Source organism: Mesoplodon densirostris, chromosome 15 (assembly GCF_025265405.1).
Source record: "Mesoplodon densirostris isolate mMesDen1 chromosome 15, mMesDen1 primary haplotype, whole genome shotgun sequence".
NCBI lineage: Eukaryota > Metazoa > Chordata > Mammalia > Artiodactyla > Ziphiidae > Mesoplodon > Mesoplodon densirostris.
This window is the reverse complement of record NC_082675.1, coordinates 9,707,908-9,720,014: the sequence shown is the minus strand read 5'-3', so window position 1 is coordinate 9,720,014 and position 12,107 is coordinate 9,707,908. Positions and strand designations below refer to the sequence as shown.

The 12,107-nt window shown below is 48.0% G+C and overlaps 1 long non-coding RNA gene across 1 annotated transcript in view; it reads right to left on the bottom strand.

Annotated features, from left to right (window-relative positions):
• LOC132502412 (uncharacterized) overlaps positions 1-12,107 on the bottom strand; it is a 42,016-nt gene that overhangs the window by 7,391 nt on the left and 22,518 nt on the right. Inside the window, exon 2 of the long non-coding RNA XR_009534488.1 lies at positions 8,608-8,811. This is a non-coding gene — a long non-coding RNA (uncharacterized LOC132502412). The remainder of the gene's footprint in view (positions 1-8,607; positions 8,812-12,107) is intronic.

The window sequence follows — 12,107 nt, the reverse complement described above, 5'->3', positions numbered from 1 at the left end:
AGCTGTGCCCACTCACACATTCTGATGAGTTTATGCTCACTCGGAAACTATGAGCCCAAAACCATTTGCCAAAGGGACTGCAACAGAAGAGCCACGTCACAACTCTCCCCCACCCCTCCACCTGTCCTTGGGGAAACAAATGAAAAGCCTCCTTTCAAAACGCACACCTCAGGAAAACAGCCTTCGTTTCATTTGTTTCCAGGCTGCGCAAAATCAACACTGACTGGCCTTGATCCCAAACAGGGCCAACTGTGGACGCGGAGATTCTGCAGCCTCCGGCGCCCTCCCCCCAGCACATTCAACTTCAATTACGTGGGAACAGGCCCAGGCTGGGGGCTGCCGCCAGATTCTCCTGGCCCGGTTGAGGAGGCCCCGTGCTGTGGCCCAGAATCTTTCCTAAAAGTCTGTACAGGATCTCTCGGTTGCTGCCAATGCTGCACTTTCTCTTTGGCGAGATTCCTGGCTCTGCTTGGCCACAGTCAGGCTAAAGCTCTCTCCTGTTCCTTTTTTTTCCTGTATGCCGGGATCTCCTCTCCCTGGGGCCCCACTGCCCCTCAGAGTTGTAAATAAGGATGTTCTGCTGCTTTTCAGAACCAGAATAATCCCAGAAACATAAGCCCCACTAAGCAGCGTCTCTCTTCTCCGTTAGCCCGCAGGAAAGGGCTGCCTTTTTGGTGAACTCTTAAAAACACTTTTCTTTCACCTTCTGAGAGAACATTCTTGTGGGAAGGGAGGTAACTGATGCCACAGAACCCTGATTGGATTATTGTTTGCTTGTGTGAACCCAAGTAGACTAGAAAAAACCTAAAAGAACATCCCCTTGAGAGACCCGTTTTCCAGCCCTGGTTACCTCAAGTACACAATCCAGAGGGGCAGACCCCAGATCTCTGTTTTCTTTGGTAGGATCCAAAGCTGATAGAGTCATCTTGCTCTTGCCAAGAATTAGAAGCGGAAGCAAGTCCTGTCTTTGTCGAGGCGTTTGATTCCAAGGCAAGCTCGCATTTGTTGAAGTCCAAACCACGTACCAAACTACAGTTACTGCGTTGAGTGCTTTCCTTGTACTCAACACCAGTCTGTAAGGTAGGTAGAGTTATCCCATTTTACAAATCAGGAAACTAAGGCTCAGTGGGGGATATTTCAGCACTGACTTGACTGAAACACATGAAAAGGGTAGTGCCCCGTCTCAGCATTGTCTGATCCCAAAATCTGGTCTCCTCACCACTCTGCTCTGCTGCTCCCCTAACACTGGAACTTGGGAACAAAGGACAGCCCCCAGTTCCTGTTTTGTGATCGCTCTGGGAAAAGAGCAGAGTACTGAGTTAAGATTACTTCTGTGTGAGGACAGCAGTTATGCACGCCCACCCTCTGCAAGCCTTCCCCTCTCCTCGTGGAACTTTCTGACTTCTCCCTGGCTCTCTCCCACTTTAGCAGGGCCTGAGCCAGAGCTGATAAAGAAGGAGGAAGAAAACAACGCCACTGCTTCCCCTGCTACACCTGAGGGCCGCCTTTGGGAAATTGCCTGTCGTGGCCCTTCACCCTGGGGGACTCAGGGTCCAGGCCACACCAAGCAAGTAAGCTGACGTCTCAGTTCTTTCATATGGAGCTTCATGGGAGCCGAGGTGCTTCCCCAGCTGGAAAAGCTGCTTCTGGAACAAAACTATGTAGACCCTAAAGAGTCCTTTCTTTGAGCGTGTAGACTCAGTTACTGCCCCCAAAGGCACAGTCCAACAGGCATAAACAGGCTAACTGGCAACTTTAGATTCTGGAGGGATCAGCTTAATTTGTGGCTTCAATTTATTACAGAATAAATAGGGGAAAGAGAAAGCCTAGAACAAGATTTTTATAAACTACTGAGGGGTATTATAAAGCAGTGTTAATTTGGCAGGTATAGACTGGTATATGTGTCTGTGCACAAATATTTCCAAGAGTTTTTTCTGTTTTGTTTTAATTGAAGTATAGTTGATTTACAATGTCACCAGGGAAGCCCTTAAAATATTCTTTTCCATTATGTTTTTTTAAATAAATTTACTTATTTTATTTATTTATTTTTGGCTGTGTTGGGTCTTCATTGCTGCATGTGGGCTTTCTCTTACTGTGGCGAGCAGGGGCTACTCTTCATCATGATGCGCGGGCTTCTTATTGTGGTGGCTTCTTGTTGCAGAGCACGGGCTCTAGGTGTGTGGGCTTTGGTAGTTGCAGCACGTGGGCTCAGTAGTTGTGGCTCGCAGGCTCTAGAGCACAGGCTCAGTAGTTGTGGTGCATGGGCTTAGTTGCTCCACAGCATGTGGGATCTTCCTGGACCAGGGATTGAACCCATGTCCTCTGCATTGGCAGGCAGATTCTTAACCACTGCATCACCAAGCAAGTCCCTCCATTATGGTTTATCTCAGGATATGGAATATAGTTCCATGTGCTATACAATAGGACCTTGTTTATCCATTCTATATTCTTATATTCTATAAGAGCTTTTTCTTTATTTCTTCTTTTATATTATAACAAGTCAAACTTAGTTTATTTATTTATTTATTTATTTATTTTGGCTGTACCGGGTCTTAGTTGTGGCATGTGGGATCTTTGTTGCAGGTTGCAGGATCTTTAGTTGTGGCATGCAGGATCTTTAGTTGTGGCACATGGGCTCCTTAGTTGCGGCACGTGGGCTCCTTAGTTGTGGCATGTGAACTCTTAGTTGCAGCATGTATGTGGGATCTAGTTCCCTGACCAGGGATCAAACCCAGGCCCCCTGCATTGGGAGCGTAGAGTCTTACCCACTGGACCACCAGGGAAGTCCCCAAACTTAATTTATGATAGAGATTCAATACCAATTTTTGTTATGTAACTCACATCTTCACTTATTTCTACTTATCCTGCTTACAATTATATATTCTAACTGCTGTACAACAATAGTAGGAGCTTTCTCTTCTAAAACACATGAGTAGGGGACTTCCCTGGTGGCGCAGTGGTTAAGAATCCGCCTGCCAATGCAGGGGACACGGGTTTGAGCCCTGGTCTAGGAAGATCCCACATGCCGCGAAGCAGCTAAGCCTGTGCACCACAACTACTGAGCCTGTGCTTTAGAGCCTGAGAGCCACAACTACTGAGACTGTGTGCCGCAACTACTGAAGCTTGCGTGCCTAGAGCCTGTGCTCCACAACAAGAGAAGCCACCGCAATGAGAAGCCTGCGCACTGCAACGAAAAGTAGCCTCGCTCGCCGCAACTAGAGAGAATGCGCAGCAACGAAGACCCAATGCAGCCAAAAATAAATAAAATAAAATAAATAAATTTATTAAAATACATGAGTATATTGTTTGTATGTTTAATTTTTATTGAGATGTAATTAACATATAACAGAATGCAGCCTTTAAGCATTCAGTTGGATGAGTTTTGACAATTGTATACATCTGTGTAACTGCCACCCGAATCAAGATGTAAAACATTTCCATCTCCTCCCAAATAGCATGTTTTACTTTTAAAGCAGAAAAATAGAAAGAGGAAAATTAAAAGTACCCTTATCTCAACACAGGAAATCATTGTTTCTTCCAAGATTTTCTATACATATTCTTTTTTTATGGTTTATTTGTTTTTTCAGTAATTAGAGGGCCTACTAAGTGCCTGATACTGTCTAGGTTCTGAGGATATGATGGTGAATACAACAGTCCCAGGCATTGCCACCCTAAAAACAAACAAAGTTGGGTAAAGTTTCAGATAACAGTAAGTGCTAGGATGGGAGTTCCCTGGTGGTCTAGTGGTTTGGACTCCACGCTTTCACTACCGAGGGCCCGGGTTCAAATCCCTGGTTGGGGAACTAAGATCCCACAAGCTGTGCAGAGTGGCCAAAACAAAACAAAACAGTAAGTGCTAGGAGGAAAAATGAAAGCGTATAAGGAGATAGGAGGGAAGGGCTGTTTTAGGTTGGATCACTGGAGAACGCCTCATGATTTACTGTGTGCCAAAAATGCTTGATTCAGACCTCTGGCCTCCAGAACCATGAGAGAATCAACTTCTGTTGTTTCAAGCCCCTCAGTCTGTGATACTTCATGAAACTAACCCCCTGCTCTGTGCTTCTGTTTCCTCCAGCAGCTACACCTTCCCCCGGCCAGCCCCTATGTGTGCAGTCAACCGATTTTAACTGCCGCCTCCTCAGGAAGGCCCTCCCTGGTCTCCTGGACCAGCCCGGCAGCCCCAAGGCCTTAATTTCTCCCTCACATCAGCAATCAGGCCTCCACCTCAGTCACACCAGCCCCTCCGAAGTAGGGGATTCTCAGGGCTCAATCCTGGCCTTCCTATTCTTTCTCCTCTCTCTCTAGGTGAGCTCACCAACTCCTGTGATGTGAAAGACCACCTTGATGCAGTCAAATCCCCAAATTTCTACCTCCAGCCTAGACCCTGCTCTGAGCTCAGAACTCACAGATCCACCTGCTTGCTTTATATCTCTATTGGGATGTTGCATCCGTTATCTCAAACTTCACGTGTTTGAAAGGAATTCTTTCATTCTCCTCCACAAATCTCCCCCCGACTCCCACATCTGGTCTTTGACTCAGAATAAGAACCATCCCCGGGAATTCCCTGGCGGTCCAGTGGTTAGGACTCCACACTCTCTGCCAAGGGCCCAGGTTTGATCCCTGATCCGGGAGCAAAGATCCCGCAAGCCATGAGGCGTGGCCCAAACAAACAAACAAAAAACCATCTTCATCCATCCAGGCGTCGCCATTGATTCCTCCCTTCTCTTTCCCCCTCACTAACCATCAACACATCCAGATGGACCTGGCCTTCAGATGTCTCTTCTTTTTTTTTTGGCTGTGCTGCACAGCATATGGGATCCCAGTTCCCCGACCAGGGATCGAACTCGGACCCTCGGCAATGAAAGCACGGAGCCCTAACCACTGGACCACCAGGGAAGTCCCTATGGAACCTCTTCTGTCTTCTCCACCCCTGTGGCCACCATCTGATCCAAGCCACCATCTTCTCTCACTGGGATAATTGCAGTGGCTTCCTTTCTGGTCTTTCCGCTGTTATTTTGCTCCCTTCCAAAGCATTCTCTACACAGCATCACTTCTCCGCTTATGACAGTTTGAAAACCAATCCACGGTTTTCCTGGATCTTAGAGTAAGATCCGAAGTCTTACCTGAGCCTGAAAGGCCTTGTGTGATCTGGCCCTGACCTGCCTTTCCCATCTCACCTTCTACCACACTCCCTCTCCTTTCTGTCGTCCCAGCTACTGTGAGACGTACATGGTGTATTGCTTTGCTGGGGCCACAGCAACAAAGTGCCACAAAATGAATGGCTTAGACAACAGAAGTGTATTGGCTCACAGTCTGGAAGCCAAAAGTCTGAGATCAAGGTGTCTACAGGGTCGGTTCCTTCTGCTCGGTTCCAGGATTCCCTCCTATCTTGGTGTTGCTGCCAGTCTTGGGCGTTCATGGCTTATAGAAGCATCATCCTGCTCTTGCCCTACCCCCATCTTCTGGGTGCTTCTCTGTTTGCAAATTTCCCTTTTTAAGGACACTAGTCATGGGACTTCCCTGGTGGCACAGTGGTTAAGAATCCACCTGCCAATGCAGGGGACATGGGTTCGAACCCTGGTCCAGGAAGATCCCACATGTCATAGAGCAACTAAGCACGTGTGCCACAACTACTGAAGCCTGCGCACCTAGAGCCCGTGCTCCTCAATAAGAGAAACGACTGCAAGGAGAAGCCCGCACACCGCAATGAAGAGTAGCCCCCACTCACTGCAACTAGAGAAAGCCCGCGTGCAGCAACAAAGACCCAATGCTGCCAAGAAAAAAAAAAAAAGACACTAGTCATAAATCGGTTTAGGATCCACCCTAATGACCTGATTTTAACTTGATCACCTCAGGCTTCCCTGGTGGCACAGTGGTTAAGAATCTGCCTGCCATTGCAAGGGACATGGGTTCAAGCCCTGGTTCAGGAAGATCCCACATGCTGCAGAGCAACTAAGCCCATGCACCACAACTACTGAGCCTGCACTCCAGAGCCCACGAGCCACAACTGTTGAGCCCACGTGCCACAACTCCTGAAGCCCGCGCACCTACAGCCCGTGCTCCACAACAAGAGAAGCCACCGCAATGAGAAGCCCGTGCACCGCAATGAAGAGTAGCCCTCGTTCACCACAACTAGAGAAAGCCCGTGCGCAGCAACAAAGACCCAACGCAGCCGATAAATTAATTAATTAATTAATTAAAAAAAAAAACCTTTAAAAAAAATAATAACTTGATCACCTCTATAGAAACCTTATGTCAAACCAGGCTACATTTTGAGGTACTGGGGGTTAGAATTTCAACATATGAGTTTGAAAGGGACACACTTCAACCCATAGCATGTGGCTTTGACTTGCCCAGCATTTCCCCACCTCTGCTTGTGCTGTTCTCGCTGTGCAGAGGGCCCTCCATACACCTTTGAAGGACTGGGGCCACCCCTTGCTGTCCCCCTCCTCAGAGAGGCCATCCCCTACCCTTGCCACCTGCTGGATAATGAGTGCTCCCGAGCTACCCTGGGCCCAGCCATTTGCTTTATTCTTTGTCTCAACTCTGTTTCCTTCGTAACATGTAAGACAGCCTGCCATAGTTTTATTTCTCTGTCTGTATATACATTTTTCCTGTCTCTTTCCAGTGACTGGAAACTCCTTGAAGCCAGGCTTCATGCTCTCTCCTCACTATGTCCCTAGTTTTCTGGAGAAAATGACTGAATAAAAGTAAACTTCACCTCATCACACCACAGAGCTAGAATCAGAACCCAGATCTCTCGCCTCCAAATTTCCATGGCCCCCCACATTCCCTGCCTAAGAAAGTCCCTTTCCAATTGACCATTACTATGAAGTGAGCCTCCAAGGAAGCTGTTTTGCATAATCATTACAAATAAGTTATTAAGCATCTGTGCTACCTGGGTTCAAATCCCAGCTTCTCCCCTTACCAGCTGTGCGAACTTGGTTCAATTCCTTACCCTCTCTGTGCTTCACTTCCATCTCTGTAAAAGGCAGGTAGTAATAATACATACCTGTTAGGGCCAGTATGAAGATTGAGTTAAAGTCTGTAAAGTCCCTAGCGTGAATTCAGTAAATGTGAGAAGAAACAGGAGATCTCTTGAGTCAATATTAACATTCAGGAAATAACATTATCTCCTTGAATATTCAGCTAGTGCTCTCTAAGTGCAAGGTGCTCTGGGGGACACAGACGAGCAGCACGGGGTCCCTGCCTTCAAGGAGCTCACTGTGGATGAGCAGAGACCTGGTACGTAGGCCACCGAGCCTGAACAGGCGGTGTGGTGCAGAGCTTATGTGCATGGGCCTGGAGTTAGCCTGTCTGGGTTCAAGTCCTAGCTCAGCTACTGTCTAGCTGTGTGATCTAGGGGAAGTTACTTGACATCTCTTAACAGTGATTTCATCCCCTGCAAAATGGATAATAGTGTCTGCCCCTTACATGACTTTTGGGAGGATTAAAGAAAGTAGGTCTTAGCTCAGTGGGCACTTTCTTTTTTTTTTTTCTTTTTTGGCTGCATTGGGTCTTCGTTGCTGCGCGCGGGCTTTCTCTAGTTACGGTGAGCAGCGGCTACTCTTCGTTTCGGTGCACGGGCTTCTCATTGCAGTGGCTTCTCTTGTTGCAGAGCACGGGCCCTAGAGCGTGTGGGCTTCAATAGTTGCAGTGTGCGGGCTTCAGTAGTTGTGGCTCACGGGCTCTAGAGTGCAGGCTCAGTAGTTGTGGCCCACGGCATGTGGGATCTTCCTGGACCAGGGATCGAACCCGTGTCCCCTGAACTGGCAGGCGGATTCTTAACCACTGCACCACCAGGGAAGTTCTCAGTGGGCACTTTCTGTGGTCTCTGTGTTAGAGCTTTCCCCACCCCTATTCTCCTCCAGGCTGTGTTAGGGGCCCCTATCCTGCTCCCTGGTGGCCAGGCTAGACAGCATGCATTTTGGAGGTGGGGACCATTTTCCTCCATCTGCAGAAGGCCTGGCCCAGAGAAGCCCCTCAACACAGGACTGTTGGGAGCAATGAATGAAGGAATGAATGAACAAAGGCCAGGCAGAGTAAACCCAAGCAGACTTCACACAGCTGAAGGCAGGCACCGGGCGTGTTCACCCATATAATGCTGGCACCTAGCTCCTCCCCAGGAAGGTACAGTGCTTTCAGAATCCGGGACGGGCAATGAGAAGAATGCACAAAAATCCCGTGGGATTCAGAAGAGGGCAGGATGACTGTGACTGGGCATGCCAGGAAAGTCTCTAGGGACAAGGCTGCAGTTGAGATGGACCTTGGAAGGACAGAGCCGGCTGGCCCGCCATGTGCCCTCTGTCTTTGGAGCCCTAAGGCAAGTGTGCAAAGTATTGCCTCGAGCAAATTCTGCCTGAGTTAGAGGATAGTGAGGATGCCTCCAGCTGCAAGTAATAGAATCCCAACTCAAAATGCCTCATATAATAAGGGGATTGATTATTTCACAAAACGAGCATGGAGTTAGGTCAAGTTCTGGATTGGTTAAATGAGCAGCTCAACAACCTCACCAAACACCTGGTACAGAAGCCCTCCCAGGGACTTTCCCCCACATTCCATGAGGACGATCATGACTCACCCCCCAAGACTGGGGATGCGACTCACCAGCCGAGAAACTCAGAGAGGGTGAATATCTGGACAGCTGTGCTGCTCTCTTAGCAAAGAGGTGAATCATGATTGGTCATAGTTGATCATGTCAATCCTCTTCCCCTGTGCAAGAGATCGGTCAGAGATGGTCATGTGACTTTATTTCGTCCAGTGTGATGGAGAAGGAAGTCTGCTGGGGATTTCTGGAAAAGGTGTTACCCCCTGAAATGAAAAACACGAAAATGAGAAAGCTGTTTTTGCTTCTGACCCCTTCCTTCCTTCTCAGAATGCCTCTAGGCATTGGGAGGATATGATGCTTGGCGTCACAGCAGCCACTTTGTGATCCAGAGGGAAAATGCTGCTGACATGCTAAGGATGGCAGAGCAGAAAGAGAAAAAGAACCTGGGCCCCTGGCATGCAGGGAGAACCAAGCTTGGAATTACTTATCTCCAGACAACTAATATATGCAATAAATAAACCTTTATCATTTAAGTCCCATCAGTAGGGTGTCCTATTTATTACTTACACCCTAAAGCATTTCTTTGTTTTTTTTTTCTTTCTTTTTCTTTTTTTTTTTGATGTGGACCATTTTTAAAATCTTTATTGAATTTGTTACAATATTGCTTCTGTTTTATGTTTTGGTTTATTTGGCCATGAGACATGTGGGATCTTAGCTCTCTGACCAGGGATTGAACCCGCACCCCCTGCATTGGAAGGCAAAGTCCCAACCACTGGACTGCCAGGGAAGTCCTAAAGCATTTCTAATTGATAGAGTCTCCAACTCTCTAACGTTACTGCTCTCTACATACCACGCATTCCTTCTTTGCTGGTAACAAATACATTTGGGGCTGCTGGTGACCATCTTTTCTCCCATGTGGGAAGAGACCACCCGAGAATAAAATCAATGCAGAAAAATGCAGAGGAGAGAGATAGAAAGGGGCCAATACCTCATGTCATTGTCTGAGCTTCTGGATCCAGCTATGCCTGAAGTCAGACCTACTCCTGGACTTCGCAGTTACATAAGCCAATACATTCCATTCCCTTATTTACCTATTCTCTTAATCCAGGTTCTCTTGATTTTCTGTCACTGAAAGAGTCTTGATTAATATACTGTGCCCCAAGGTGCCACTTCAGGGCCTTCCCTCACATCACAGGTCATCATAAAGTATTTGTAAAGGAGATGAACTCACTACTTTCCCTCCTCATTCCTGCTTCCCAGACTTTTGAATGCTACCTCTATCAGTATCATCAGTATCACTCCCTCAAGAGAAGGACTGGAAAGGTGAAAGGAGGAGACGCCTGGCACTTCAGGGCAGTGGGAAGGCACCGTTGCTGGGTTTCCATAGTGCGCGGAGCGTTACACCATGAATCCTTACAAAGGTAAAACCTGTATTAGTCAAGATTAATTCAGGCACAAGTGTCAGAAATCCAACCCCAACTGACAGAAGCAGAAAAGAGAATTGCTTAGCTCTTACCAAGGCCAACTTCAGGGGTGGAGCTGGCCTTCAGGACTGTTGTCCCACATCTACCATCTCACTCACTGCCCAGAGCTCTCTGACTGCTGGAGAGCTTCCTCCAGGTGGAGGGGGATGGGAGCCTCAGGGCCCTAGAGAGCCCCAGGCGCTGCTCACACAAGCTGGGGGGCTCCTTCTCTCTCCAGCCTCTGTGGAATATCCCAGGACTTCATTCTCTTTAGCCCGGTCTGGGCCACACACCCCTATCTGGGATGATCACTCCGGCTCTGACTGGCCAGGCCTATGCCACGTCCCAGAGTGCTGTGGCCTATAGGGCCGCGTAACCACCTTGTGTGGGGAAGGGGGGTCCCCAGAGGAAGGATGGACAGGAGCTGTTATGCAAACAAGGGGGTCAGGAATATCCACCGGGCAAGGTGACCCAGCTGACATCCACCGTAAAGCCATCCCTCTACAAACCGGAACTTAAGAAATCTTAATGCATTTCACTAACAGTTGTTGGATTCAGCAAATATATTTTTGCACTCTATTAAATGCCACGAGCTATGTGTTGGGAGCCTGGGGCAATAAAGATGGTCAAACAAAAAAGTCCCTACTCTAAAGACTTCAAGTGATCACATCAAGTGATCAAACAAGTGATCAGATCATGTAAACCAGCTACTGTGATTCAGTGTCATTAAATGCTAGCCTCTGGGAACAGGAGAAAGGGTGTGCTTCATTCTACCTAGTTTGGGGGTTAAGGGAAGCTACGAAAGAGAAGTGCAATTTGAGCTAAGCCTTGAGGAAGTGCCTCGTGGATCCTGAGAGCGGCAGGGGATGCCCAGATGCCTAGAGCAGCAGTGTCACCTGTTTGAGTGACATGTAGGTTGATGGGCCCTCAAAGATGTCCACGGCCTAACCCTCTGACCTGTGTAAATTACCTTATTTGCTAGGTACTGTTATCACCTCCATTTTATAGATGAGGAAACTGAGACAGAAAGAAAAGTGAGGACTTCCCTGGCGGTCCAGTGGTTAAGACTCCGTGCTTCCAATGCAGGAGGCACGGGTTTGATCCCTGGTCGGGGAACTAAGATCCCACATGCCGCACGGTGTGACCAAAAAAAAAAAGAAAAAGAAAAGTGAGATAACTTGCCCATGATCACCCAGCTAGCAAAGAGTAGAACTGGTGTTCAACCCAGGCAACCTAGACTTGGGAGTGAAGTGATGCTGGCCAGCAGGAAGGGTAATGCATGTGATCTTGGACATGCAGGTCTGAAGGTTCTGCAGGACTTCTAGGTGGACATGAATAGCAGGCAACTGATGGGATGGGTCCAGAGCTCAGAGCAGGAAAGACTGGGGGATTCATCATTGTACATGTGCGGCCAAGGCTATGGGTGTAAGAAAGAATGCCTGGAAGACAGTGTAGATGTAAGATGACGTGAAGGCTTAAGACAGAGCCTGGAGAACAATGGCAGTCGGGCAGGAGTGAAAGAAACAGAAAAAGAGCATCCTGAGAGGTCAGAGGAGGGCCAGTTGGGAAGATGTCCAGAAACCACTCTTATCAGGGGAACAGGAAATGGTGGTTAGTGGTTTAGTATGTAGGCAAGAGGCCAAGCAGGATAGGGACAGAAGGAAGGCCACTGCACTGGGTGTTGGGTCACTGATGGCCATGGCTGGAGCACTTTGAGTGGACTGGTGGGGCTGGAAGCCTGGTTATCCAGGACTGAGGAGGGCACAGAAAGTTGGGAAATGGAGCAGCCTGTGTAGACTAGAAGTTTGGCCGCAAAAGGAAGGAGAGTGATCTGTAGAAGCTCAGGGGAGATGCTGTTGTTCTGTTGTATTTGTAGGTTGGAGGAGACTTGGACATGTTTACAGGGAGAAGTAAAAGATGTTGCTTTCACTTTCTCCTTCTTCTAAGCACAGTTTTCCTTTGGGAAACTGTCTTTCCCCCAGTCCTTGATCTATAGCCTGCCTCTACTCTGGAAGTAGTCATGTGACTCAGGCCTGGCCAATGGGGACATTCTGACTCCCCAGCCACAGTGATAGGTTCATGAAACAACATGGGAC